The sequence below is a fragment of the Enhydra lutris genome, unplaced genomic scaffold, assembly GCF_002288905.1.
Source record: "Enhydra lutris kenyoni isolate GAN:26980312 unplaced genomic scaffold, ASM228890v2 scaffoldscaffold22, whole genome shotgun sequence".
Classification (NCBI taxonomy): Eukaryota; Metazoa; Chordata; class Mammalia; order Carnivora; family Mustelidae; genus Enhydra; species Enhydra lutris.
Window position 1 is genome coordinate 4,578,054 of NW_019154106.1, and position 12,369 is coordinate 4,590,422.

Here is a 12,369-nt window from a genome sequence, read left to right on the forward strand (position 1 = left end):
ACATCATAATAGCATTATCACTGAACAAGTAAGAAAAACATATATTCTTATCTTTATCTTATAAAAACATGAATGATTTTTTTTAGAAGATTTTATTTATTTATTTGACACAGAGAGAGATCGCAAACAGGCAGAGAGGCAGGCAGAGAGAGAAGGGAAAGCAGGCTCCCCGCTGAGCAGAGAGCCCGATGCGGGGCTCGATCCCAGGACCCCAGGATCATGGCCTGAGTGGAAGGCAGAGGCTTAACCCACTGAGCCACCCAGGCGCCCCATCAATGATATTCTTAATCAACACAGGGCTGACTGTAATGGCACCACACTTTAAAATGCTAAACCAAATTTTAAAATTAGCCGAGTAGTCCCCATGTAATACCTCTAAACACCATAAATTTCACCAGGAAATGTAAGCAGAATATTGAGGTCACTGAAGTACTAACGACAGCCAAACTCTGTCTCTAGGGACGCCTGCGTGGCTCACTGGGTTAAGCAGCTGCCTTCGGCTCGGGTCATGATCCCAGGGCCCTGGGACTGAGCCTGCTGTAGAGCTTCCTGCTCAGTGGGCAGTCGGCTTCTCCCTCCCCTTCTGCCCCTCCCCCTGCTATGGGCTCTTGCTTGCTCTCATAACATAACATAACATAACAACACATAACATAACATGAAATAAAATAAAATAAATTGTCTCTAATGTTAATTAACCAAACGCTGCACATGAAAGGACTATAAGCCATCTTCAAGGCACTTCACTGACAACACTACACTGAAAACAACAACAAAATCCCAAACTTCAGACAATATGCTAATTAAAAATCCTACAAGAATGCAGTCTACAAGGCATCTCAAAACATATGCTGTATATTGCTGCGTTTCTTCCATAAACTCACTACACTCAAGTCAATGTTTCCCAACAAATGAGGTAATAAATAGAAACGATGCTGACCGCTGACTACTTGTTAAAACAATAAAACGAACCAACCAAAACAGTAACAAACCTAGGTCAAGAAAAGATTATTTAATTCTAAACACTTTACCAGTCAAATGCTTTCTGAACATACACTTGAAAAAATGTAACTGATCATCTGAATTTTTGCTTTAAATTATGAGACCATGTGCCACCACCGTGATACTACAGTCCTCATACAAGACCAGGTTAACATGGCATTGTAAAAAGTGCATCACTAAATGCTGTAGGTATCCTGAGCCCCGTCCCAACTGTTCTGTGTGCTCAGGGTTCCAGATCCCTTTAAGAATCTGATGACTTTATGTGCTCCACAAAAAGCACATTTACGTGCGCACACACAAAATTTAGCACTTAAATCTGAGTGGTTGTAGGACCGTCAAAGACAATCTGCAATTGTTTCTTCTAATAGCCAAGACCACCCACTGCCCCCACTTGTAGGTAGGTCACAGGCTCCCAGCACAGTTGGAGTAACCTGCCTGTCTCACCATGCCGCACACTCCCATCCAGGGAAGCCAAAAGAAAAAAGTTATCAAATGAGCTCACAGCATTATGAATCTGGGCGCTTATTACATAGTATCAAGTGTGCCTAGACTTAATCCACTTTTCTGGAGTAGGGACTCTGTGTAATTGCTCATACTTTATTCATTTAGACTACTAAGGGAAAAGAATGGGGCCTATAATACTGATTGTAAAAATACGGTAATTCTAAAGTGTGAGAATATAAGAAACAAGACCAAACAAAGGAAAACATAACGCAACAGTGTCCGAGTGCAGTAGTGGGACTCCCGAGTCGAGAGTGTATACTGAATACCCCCTGAAAACCTCCAGGTCTACAGAGAAGACTACTCGGGGTGTTTTGCCTTGTTTTTTTTTTTGGTTGTTGTTGTTGTTTTTGTTTTGTTTTGGTTTGGTTAAAAGATTTTATTTATTTGACAGAGATCACAAGTAGGCAGAAAGAGAGGAGGAAGCAGGCTCCCTGCTGAGCAGAGAGCCCGATGCGGGGCTCGATCCCAGGACCCTGGGATCATGCCCTGAGCCGAAGGCAGAGGCTTTAACCCACTGAGCCACCCAGGCGCCCCTGCCTTGTTTTTTAAAGACACAACCCACAAGAACCAGGAGAAGGCAATAAAACTGGACGTGCTACAAGGGAGCAAAAGGAGTACTGGCTGAAAAAGTTACTCACTGAACACTCAGCTCCCTAATATCCCCACCCTCTCACCCCGAGCAGGCCCAGCCCATGCCAGGCCCGCGCGCGGTCAAAGTGCACTGGGAGGGCCCAGTCAGCACAGCTGGGGACAGCCTCCCACCCCAACGGAGGGGCTGTGTGAACTGCAGGGTAAGTGCTGAGACAGGCACACCCCACTGCCCACCCAGCTCCCGCCAGGCTCTCCTCCCAGGCTCTGACATTCCCAGCCAGGCCGAAGACAGGAATGTCTTCAGAGGGAGCTAAATGACCTTTAGAAAAAAGAACCTGAAAATACTGACATCGGGGACTTCCCAACCAAAGAAGCACTGCTAGCCACTGTGCTGGAAAATTCAGAGCCAATGAGCCCCTCCCATGATGGGAGCCTCCAATCTACCACTCTGAAAAACTAGTATTTAAAAAAAAAAAAAACCCTTTTCATCACAACTTTGCTCAACAGCTACAAGAGCAATACAAGAAGCTCCCACTAAGCCTTCCCCTCAGCTCGCAACAGATCGCTGTGTCACTTTTGCTTGGGTACCCCCCCTCAACCAACACCCCCCCACAAACACCCCAAACGTGAGAGCTACTGCAGATGACTGACCTTTCTGCCAAACAGTTCAGTGCGTATTTCCTAAAAACAAGGACACTAATTCACACAGCCACAGTACACCTATGAAAGTCAGGAATTTAACACAGTACTTGTTGGATTAAATACTTCATATTCCAATTCTGCCAAATGTTCTGTAATGTCCTTCGCGGCAATCCTCCCTCACCTTCATTCAGGATCCCATGCCCTGTCTCCTTTATTTCCTTCTATCTAAAAAAGTTCTGCATCATTTCTTTGTCTTTCATTGCACTGACATTTCTGAGGAATACTGGGTATGCATTTCTGGTAGGAATAAATGAGGTTTCGTTGTTCCTAGACTGTAACATTAAGAGGACGACAGCATGTGTCCTATTACTGGTGAGCGTTCTGATCACCGGGCTAAGATGGTATGTACTGTATTTCTCCACCATAAAATAACCATTTTTCCCTGAGTAATTAATGAGTAAATAACCCGTGGGAAGATATTTTGAGATTATGTTTCTTAAAACATTCACTCAGTAGTTTTACTACCCACTGACAATCTTTGTCTGAATCAACTGTTCTCTGATGGTTATAAAGTGATTTTTTTTGTGTGTTAAGTCTACAGTTCCTTCCTCCATTAGATGACATTCTAATTTTAGTAAGGTATGCCCCTTTCTTCCCACTCATCCTTTAATTCCTTAACAGTATGGACTCACAGATTCTTATTAATACCATTATCCACTTTGATGCTCAAGCTGTCCCACATTCGGCCAGCAACAGTCCCTTCAAGCAGACTCCCATGCGCTTTTCATACTTTTTGAGCACTTCCTTATTTCCTGGCATAAAAACATGTTCCAGATTCATCCTGAACATTCTCTGCCCCAGCTCTGAAATCATCCATTTCTCCAAGAAGCCCCAGTTCTTTCAGTGGAGAATGTGATATAGAAATGAAGATCTAAGAGCCAAGGACGTCCACGAGCAGCAGAGAAAGCTGGGAGAGATGGTAATTTCATACAATTCAACTCTATGTGCTGTGGGTACATATCCCTGACTTTTAAATATGAAGGAAAACCAAAGATCACCAGATATCTTAGGAAAGCCACTATCATAAAAAATCAAGGGCAAAACAAACAGAAAAGTACAAGCTGGAGGAAAGATGTACCTCCTACACAACTTATTCAGAGAAGACGCTGAGGAGAGAGGCTGTGCTGCACTGCCATAGAGGGAGAACAACAGAGAACAAGGGAACAGGAGAGAGGCAAGAAGAACCCCTGGGATCCAAGAAGACAACTGTGCTCCCACTAGGGAAGGCGAACCGGCCAGACTGGAGCAGGAGAAGAATTCTTCAAAAAGATAAGGCTGAGAGAATACCAGAATACCTAAACATCTAACTGGCTAAAAGTCTGAGGCTAAAGTGGTTAATGTTTTTTTTTAAGTGATGGGGCAGGCACATAGCTGGCTCAGTCAGGGGAGCATGTGACGCTTGATCTCAGGGTCAGAGTTCAAGCCCCACGTTGGGTCTAGAGATGACTCCAACAAATACATAAAATTTTTGTGAAAAGTAATATACTTCCAGGGAAAACCAAGTTGTTTAGGAAAAGTATCTGTAATTTACCACTTAACATATAAATAGCATACAGGGTCATAATGATAAAACTAAATATTGATTTAACCACAACTGCAGTGAAATTATCTTGGAAGGATGGGGAAGCGAGAATGTGAGAGGGGAGAGAGCTAATCCCTACCTTCTATATCTTTTCACAACAGGAAATCAGTAAATACGCTTGAAACTTCAAATAAATAAACAAACAGATAAATAAATAATGAGCATACAAGCACGCAAGCATGAACTTTCAAACACACTCTTCAGGGACGCCTGGGTGGCTCAGTTGGTTAGGCGGCTCAGGTCATGATCCTGGAGTCCCAGGATCCAGTCCCACATCGGGCTCCCTGCTCAGCGGGGAGTCTGCTTCTCCCTCTGACCCTCCCACTTCTCATGCTCTCTCTCTCTCAAATAAATAAATAAAATCTTAAAAAAAAAAAAAAACATGCTCTTCAGATACAGGGAGGTAAATATATGTATTTTTTAATTGGCTAATGGAGTTCAAAGAATTACAGGAGCCTTTGGGAAAAGAGGATGGGGAGGCTAAGGGAGGCTGCTTATCCCAGCCTACCTGCTAGAACTAGCTTACTCTTAAGTATAAATGTGAAACACTCTGACAAGATGATTTCTTTAAGAAACTGTTGAGAAGAATGCTAAACTGGGTAAAGGAATTACGTGTTGAGACCAGACAGCTGTAACAGCAACACACTAGCTCAGGACCAAGTCTTCTAGCCTGAGCGCCCAGCTATTTCCTCATCTACGAAATAAAGAGTTGGGCTACTTCGCTCTAAAGAGTCTTCCTGTCTCAGTAATTTACAACTCTAACATAAAAACAAAGTAATCTAGGCCTTAAATACGGTGCCAGTGGCTACAGGCATGAGTTGATTGAATTCCAGAAAGTAAGCAGGACTGGATGAAAGAATAAATTGGGAGACGAGTAAAATGGGGGGAGGGGTGCCTTAAAGCCCTGGGGTTCGGAGCGGCTGCTGACAGTGAGGGAGGAGTGAGGCCTGCACTGTTTAGGGAATGAAGACAAAAGAGTTCCTGATCCCAGCCTGGAAAGAATTTAATATCGACAGTATCCAAACAAGCGACGACACGAGACCATGGGGGGAAAAGCTAAGTACGCCAAAGAGAGGTGTTTCCTTTGCAAGTTAAAACGTACAGATGATGGCGGAATCCATGAGGATGAGGAAAGGTGGTTCCCTCAAAAGGGGGGACCCTCCCCAGGTAGTTAACTTGTAGGAAACCCTGAGTTTCACATAATAAGAAAAGGGCCTGGCCAGAGAGCAGAGTATTATAAGAGTGGGAGCACCAGCACAGTGTGTGGAGCTAAAGGAGGAAAAGCAGGGATTTGCTAGGAAATACTGTAACGTGAACTCTAGCAGGTGACGTCCCAGTCCATTCAGGCCACTGTAACGGAATACCGTGCCCGTGGCTTATAAACAAGAGAAATTTCTCACAGTTCTAGAGACTGGAAAAGTCCAAGATCACAGCATTTGCAGATTCAGTGTGTGGCAAGGACCTGCTTCCTAGTTCACCGACAACTGTCTCTTTGCTGTGTATTCACATGACAGGAAGGGGACAGCAAATCTCTAGGGTCTCTTTTATATCCCTTCACAAAGGTGCCAGCCTCATGGTCTTATCACCTCCCAAAGGTCATCCCCCACCAACACTGTCACACTGATGAGGTGTGAAGATTCGTTTTCAACATACAAATCTTGAGGGGGACACAAACACTCAGTCTATAAGAGCTGGCATCATTAGATTATTCCCTCCAAGGAAATGGATCCAGTGGGGCCCCTTCAAAAAAGGAAATCAAGATTTTAAAAAGAGGGTTTTTTTTAAATTTTTTATACATTTTTATGTCTTATATTCTTACACATTTTATATTTATTTTTGCCAACAATTCCTTAAAGGAGTTACATTTTCTTCAATAGCCATACAACCCCAACCCTATCACAAAACATCTCCATTTTCAATACTCTGACCAAGGCCAATAAGGAAAATGCAAGAACAATATAACTATAAAAATAAAACCAGGGGCGCCTGGGTGGCTCAGTGGGTTAAAGCCTCTGCCTTCGGCTCGGGTCGTGGTCCCAGGGTCCTGGGATCGAGCCCCGCATCGGGCTCTCTGCTCGGCGGGGAGCCTGCTTCCTCCTCTCTCTCTCTGCCTGCCTCTCTGCCTACCTGTGATCTCTATCTGTCAAATAAATAAATAAAATATTAAAAAAATAAATAAAAATAAAATAAAATAAAACCAGTCAGAAATGAGGACTGGTTTAGCCTAAAACAGTGAAAAAACAGATTCTCAACTCAACAGTATCTAAATATGTACTTGCTTAGTCACAGAATTTGAGAACAGCAAGAATGAACATCTACCCTTACAAATCCTTGTGCTAGTTATACAAGAGCTTTCAGTCCTCGCAGGTATTAATTCCTATTTTATTGTTGAGGATAACAGGAAAGAACGTACTCCATATAAACCTTATGTGAAGTAGGTGTTGTTGTATCTTAGGAAAAAAGGCAACGAAAATCTCTCTCTGCTGTCATGTAGATTCCAAGATATTTATTCCTCACTGAGGCAAATTCACAAGAGGAAGCCATAGCTCTTACAGAACGTGCAAGAAAGCATGTTCTCCTGTATCACACACCAAGCACGAACAATAAACATCTTCTCAATTACAAACAGGTGATACACCCCAAAGCTTGAACACATAAAAGCAAGGAACTCTACTTCTGACTAACATCAGGAAGCCCGCAGGTAGACCCCTCAATCAGAGTAGCATTTAACACGGATCCTGACCCCGTTTCTGCAAGCGTGCTCATTCATGTTCTCCCAAACATCCACGTCCAAAGAGACAGACTATAAAGAGATGGGAAATCAATCCATCTCTCTGAGGTCTTATTCACCATTTTATTCTCATCGCCTAGCACATTATGAATAATTTATAAAGTCCACAAAAATTTGAATACAAAAACATCCAAAATGAGCACACAAATAACTCATAATTGGGAGAAAAAAACCTAAATAAATATTTTGGATGACTTCAGGGCATCTTTCAACAAAAATTTAAACGTATATTTGCATGTAAATATTTATATTTAAATACACGTATCCACACACATAACTCAGCTGACTTCAGAAACACCAATGATTTTAATGATTTTAATACAAGCCATGGCAAGAACGCCAAGACTTCCAAATCGTTAAATCAAAAATCACTATACCGGAAAAAAAAAAAAAAAAATCACTATACCGGACACCTGGTTCAGTTGGTGAAGCGTCTGCCTCAGCTCATGATCCCAGAGTCCTGGGATCAAGTACATCAGGTTCCTTGAGCAGCAGGGAGCCTGCTACTCCCTCCCCCTGCTTGTGCGCGCTCTCTTGGGCCTGCACGCTTGCGCTTGCGCTTGCGCTCGCGCTCGCGCTCAAATAATCTTTAAAAAGAAAACTATACCAAGAATGCAAAAAAAAAAAAAAAAGACTTTATTAAAGTATGAAGCATCCAAGGTAAATCCATAGTACCACTTTTTAAAAACAAAAATCAGGGCGCCTGGGTGGCTCTGGGTTAAAGCCTCTGCCTTCGGCTCAGGTCATGATCTCGGGGTCCTGGGATTCACGTCGGGCTCTCGCTCAGCAGGGAGCCTGCTTCCTCCTCTCTCTCTGCCTGCCTCTCTGCCTACTTGTAATCTCTGTCAAATAAATAAAATCTTAAAAAAAAAAAAAAACTTTAAAAACAAAAATCATACATGAAAAGTACTTTAGGTAAAAACTGTGGCCCCTGATTGGATTACACCATCGTCTGGCTACGCGCCCTGATGGGTACCCAAATCACTGCAGTCATGCATGAAGCCAACCCAATCTAACCTGCTATTAAAATGAAGCCAAGTCAATAAAATTAGCACCCAAAGTACAGCCCAGAGAACCAACTTGGCCTGTTACAACAGTGCGGAAATGCAGAGCAGTGGTACAGAAGAGCACACAACCCCAACCGCCAGCTGGATTTAACTGGCTCAGCCATGATAAACGATCAAGTTATATTTGATGCAAAAGCTGAAATTTCAGGGCACCTGGGTGGCTCAGAGGGTTAAGCCTCTGCTTTCAGCTCGGGTCATGATCCAAGGGTCCTGGGATGGAGCCCTGCATCGGGCCCTTGCTCCTTAGGGACCCTGCCTGCTTCCCTTCCTCTCTCTGCTGCCTCTCTGCCTACTTGTGATCTCTGTGTGTCAAATAAATAAATAAAATCTTTAAAAAAAAAAAAAAAAAGCTGAAATTTCCATAATCCGGAGTATAACTGCAAGAAAGACATCAAAACTTTTTGTAGGGAACCGTGGTAACCAAGTGATTAGTAAGTGAAAGAAAAGTTCAGAGACTGAAAAGTGGGCTAAGCACCCTGAAAGTGAAAGAATTTGTCCACTACAATCTCAACCCAAGAATGGGATTTTCACTGGCAAAACAAGAAATAGAAAAAGAAATAATAAAGAAAAGATCTTCAAAAAGGTTCTTGATTACTTTCCTAAAGAACGGACTTGTTATGAACCAAGAAAAGGCCACAACCAGCTGTAACCCTGTCAAAAGCTCCAAGAGTACATTTCTCCTGGGGCACCTGGGTGGCTCAGTGGGTTAAGCCGCTGCCTTCGGCTCAGGTCATGATCTCAGGGTCCTGGGATCGAGTCCCGCATCGGGCTCTCTGCTTGGCGGGGAGCCTGCTTCCCTCTCTCTCTCTCTCTCTCTCTGCCTGCCTCTCCATCTACTTGTGATCTCTCTCTGTCAAATAAATAAATAAAATCTTAAAAAAAAAAAAAAAAAAGAGTACATTTCTCCTCCTAGCTTTGAACACAAGCCTAATTTCTAGTTGGCCATTCTTTTTTTTTTTTTTTTTTTTTAATTTTATTTTTTATAAACATATATTTTTATCCCCAGGGGTACAGGTCTGTGAATCGCCAGGTTTACACACTTCACAGCACTCACCATAGCACATACCCTCCCCAATGTCCATAACCCCACCCCCCCAACTCCCCTCCCCCCATCAAACCTCAGTTTGTTTTGTGAGATTAAGAGTCACTTATGGTTTGTCTCCCTCCCAATCCCATCTTGTTTCATTTACTCTTCTCCTACCCCCTTAACCCCCCATATTGCATCTCCTCTCCCTCATATCAGGGAGATCATATGATAGTTGTCTTTCTCCGATTGACTTATTTCGCTAAGCATGATACCCTCTAGTTCCATCCACGTCGTCGCAAATGGCAAGATTTCATTTCTTTTGATGGCTGCATAGTATTCCATTGTGTATATGTACCACATCTTCTTTATCCATTCGTCTGTTGATGGACATCTAGTTGGCCATTCTAATCCTACTCATAAGCCTTGGTTTCTACCACAATGCTTCTGCAGTTCTCAAAACAATTGTTTTTAAAAAGGTTAAGTGCAAGGCGCCTTGGGTGGCTCAGTCCAGTTAAGCATCTGACGCTTAATCTCAGCTCATGTCTTGATCTCGGGGTCGTGAGTTCAAGTCCCACCCTGGGCTCCAGGCTGGGTGTGGAGCCTACTTTTAAAAAAAGGTAAGTGCCCCAGAACTGTGCTGTCCAATACAGTAACTACCAGTCACACATAGCTATTAAGTACCTGGAATGTGGCTTGGAAGACTAAGAGATCAAATCTTCAATTTTGTTTTAATTTCAATAGCCACACTGAGGATTGATAACGAGTATCATTACACAAGCTCTACCGGACATCACTGCTCTGACTCACCTTAGAATGGAAGTAGAGAATAACTCTTTATGGTCTATAATCTTGCATGAGTAAGTTCTCATCTCCAGGCAACTTTCTCAACAACAACAAAATAAATGTTAAGAAAAAAAAAAAAGTTCAGCTAGATTGTCTCTGTGACTGTAAATAATTTAGGGCAGCATATGAACTATCTTCATTAGAAATGTGGCAACGTGGGACATCTGAGTGGCTCAGTCGGTTAAGCCGCTGCCTTCAGCTCGGGTCGTGACCCCAGGATCCTGGGATCAAGTCCCATGTGGGGCTCCTTGCTCAGCAGAGAGCCTGCTTCTCTCTCTGCCTCTGACTGCTTGTGCTTTCTCTCTCTGACAAATAAATAAATACATAAAATCTTAAAAAAAAAAAAAAAAGAAAAAGAAATGTGGCAACGTAATGACAACCACACCTCCTTCAAAATTACAGCAGGTTACTCCCACCGGAGGAAGCTCGCTGCCACACCACCCCCTACACACCACCAAACTTGAGGGCGAAGACTTTAAGAGAACACAGATTCGGTTTAGTGAACTTCTGAGCAAGTAATTCATCTCTCTAAACTTACTCTCTTATCTGTAAAAGGAGAGGATTAGACTAAATTATCACTTAACATGCTTTAAATCCTAAATTGCTTTAAATATAAAATACAAGTGAAACCAGGATACTCAGAGAGATGAAGAAAAAGAAATCGATGAATAACCACAGTCTCAAACACTTAACAAATTAAGTAAATTTAACCAAGGTCTGAAAGTATAGAGTCCCGTACAGTATCCATGTATTCTGCTCGGAAACTGATTTGTCTCTCCAGGTGTGCCTGGTTTTCCATTTTGCTTTTTTTTTTTTTTTTAAGATTTTATTTATTTATTTGACACACAGAGAGAGAGAGAGACAGTGATAGAAGGAACACAAGCAGGGGAAGCTGGAGAAGTAGGCTTCCCGCTGCAGGGAGCCCGATGTGGGGGACAATCCCAAGACCCCAGGATCATGACCTGAGCCAAAGGCAGATGCTTAACAACTGAGCCTCCCAGGCGCCCTCTGTTTTGCTTTAAGTCTGCATGTGAACACAATCTCCGAAGAAGGCCAGAGTGCAGAGAGGTCCATGGAACACAGAGCTCGCAAAGGTTTGTACCATCTCCTTCCCCATAAAAAGTGGACCAAGAAAGCCTTCCTCCTACAGCGGACTGTGTAATCCCCATGGCTACATCCAGGGCTCTCCAACACTATCATATGCTTGCTCCGTCGGTGACCCACACCAAGCACAAGTACAATTTAATGCCCTTTGACAGCAGCTGTGGTTATTTTCAGGTGCTGTAAACTGGAGTGTGAATTCATCCCCAAAGCTTGTGACAGACACCACACCCACCTTTCCTGGGGGTACATACATAAAACAGGACAGGGTCCTTGGAAAAGAATCCCAACAGGTATCCAGAGAATGGAATTTATGAGTATCTCCTGAGGAGGATTCATAGTAGATCTAGAATCCAGGAGAGCCTTTTTTTTTTTTTTTTTTTTTTTTTTTGACAGACAGAGATCACAATAGGCAAAGAGGCAGGCAGAGAGAGAGGAGGAAGCAGGCTCCCCGCCGAGCAGAGAGCCCGATGCGGGGCTCGATCCCAGGACCCTGGGACCACGACCTGAACCGAAGGCAGAGGCTTTAACCCACTGAGCCACCCAGGCGCCCCCAGAGAACGGAATTTAGATTAACAACTTATGTGAAATGTGTTAAGAGGCAGAAGATCAAGGTAGAATGAAAAGCTTAACATAGTTATTCAAAGACACATTTACAAATACCTTCTGTGGCCCATACCAGACCTAACATTTCTGTCCATCTTTCAACACAGAGAAAATCACTTCAGAGAGTTTGACTGATTTACAGCATGGAAGGAAAAAAACAAAAACAAATTCGTCTCTCTTGCAGAAAAAATGTTTTACCTGACACAGACTTTCCTTTGCATTACAGCTGATTTAACTAGGCCACCACAGATGACCAGTTAGTTTTCATTTTTTGCTATTACAAACAAATGCCAGATTTCCTTGGAGCGGAAATGTCGGGTCAAGTGTGCATTTCTAATTAGAACATACTGGCAGGGGGCACCTGGGTGGCTCAGTGGGTTAAAGCCTCTGCTTTCGGATCGGGTCATGACCCCAGGATCCTGGGATTGAGGCCCGCATTGGGCTCTCTGCTCAGCAGGGGAGCCTGCTTCCTCCTCTCTCTCCGCCTGCCTCTCTGCCTGCTTTTGATCTCTGTGTGTCAAATAAATAAAATCTTTTTTTTTTTTTTTTTTTTTTT

The 12,369-nt window shown here is 43.1% G+C and overlaps 1 protein-coding gene across 7 annotated transcripts in view; it reads right to left on the minus strand.

Annotated features, from left to right (window-relative positions):
• Positions 1-12,369, minus strand: part of LOC111149807 (protein phosphatase 6 regulatory subunit 3) — a 146,410-nt gene that overhangs the window by 96,116 nt on the left and 37,925 nt on the right. The gene's annotated exons all lie outside the window — the stretch shown is intronic.